The sequence below is a fragment of the Pteropus vampyrus genome, unplaced genomic scaffold (assembly GCF_000151845.1).
Source record: "Pteropus vampyrus isolate Shadow unplaced genomic scaffold, Pvam_2.0 Scaffold226, whole genome shotgun sequence".
Lineage (NCBI taxonomy): Eukaryota > Metazoa > Chordata > Mammalia > Chiroptera > Pteropodidae > Pteropus > Pteropus vampyrus.
This window is the reverse complement of record NW_011889007.1, coordinates 1,738,817-1,740,083: the sequence shown is the minus strand read 5'-3', so window position 1 is coordinate 1,740,083 and position 1,267 is coordinate 1,738,817.

Here is a 1,267-nt window from a genome sequence, read left to right as displayed (position 1 = left end):
CAGTCCCCTTGTAACACCCTAATTTTACCAGGAAGGAAGTCAAACAGTAAATATTGGTTGATTCACAATCTGAGGGCAGTTAAAAATGCAGTCGTTCCCAATCCCTGCACCCTCCTCTCCCAGGTCCCGCAGAATGCTTAGCACCACACTGTCCTTGGTTTGAAAGATGCTTACTTCTGTAACCATTGCACCCAGACTCGCTTGTCTTAGCCTTCAAAGAGAAAGATGCAAAGACCCTCCAGCTTATCCCTCACCCAATATCATTGGCTCTTCCTGCTGCAAACCCAAGCTATGGAAATGTCGCAGTTTGTTCACATGGACGGTGCTCCCTTAGGGGTCTCAGATAGCTCTCGTCTGGATGGACACCAGAAAGAGACCTCAGGGACCATAAGCTAAAAAATGGCACCTTATTTCAATATGTGAATGACTTCCTTATTGCCATCGAAGACCTTCAGAGTTCTCAGGATAATACTGTGAGAGCACTAAATTGTTTGTCCCTCAAAAGCCCGAATCTCCAACAGCAGGTTTAGTATCTCAGGTCCATCCTGACTCCCAGGGCTGAATGCAGGATCCTCACAGGAAAGAGGCCATCTTATCACCATAGGTTCCAAGCAGTGGGAAGGAGCTGAGGGGCTTTCCAGGAATGGCAGGTTCAGTCGCCTTTAGGGCCAAATTTCAGAATAACTGCAAAACCTCTTTATGAAACCTTGTAGGAAGAAGAGAGGGACCCCTTCTGTTGTAACTCTCTGAATGTCAACAGGCACCAAGAACTTAAAGGATACCTTGGACAGGGTGCCAGCCCTGGACCTCCTTGACCAAAGGAACCCCTTCCCCTCACGTGTTCACGGGAGGTCAGTGCAGGCCCAGGCTCAGAAGCTGGGGCCTTCCCTGAGGTTATAACCCACTTTCCCAAACAACTGGACTTGGCTACCCAGTGGTGGTCTTGTTGCCTAAGGGTAATAGCAGCCACTGCCCAACCAGTAAGGGAAGCTTCTAAGTTAACTTCAGGATGACCTCTTTGGGTGGGCAGCCCCCATCAGGTCTGGGCTGTCTGGGGTACCAAAGGACACTCATGATTGACAGGGAGCAGGTTGACATAATAATAGGCTTTGGTACCTGACACCCCAGACCTTACTTTGAAGATCTGCCAGACTCTAAATCCCACAACTCTGCTTCCTGCCAACATCTAAGGAGACCTAGAGCACAGGTTCCTGGAAACTCTAGAACAAGAGACAGTGGTTTACTGATGGTGCCAGTTTTAAGGAAA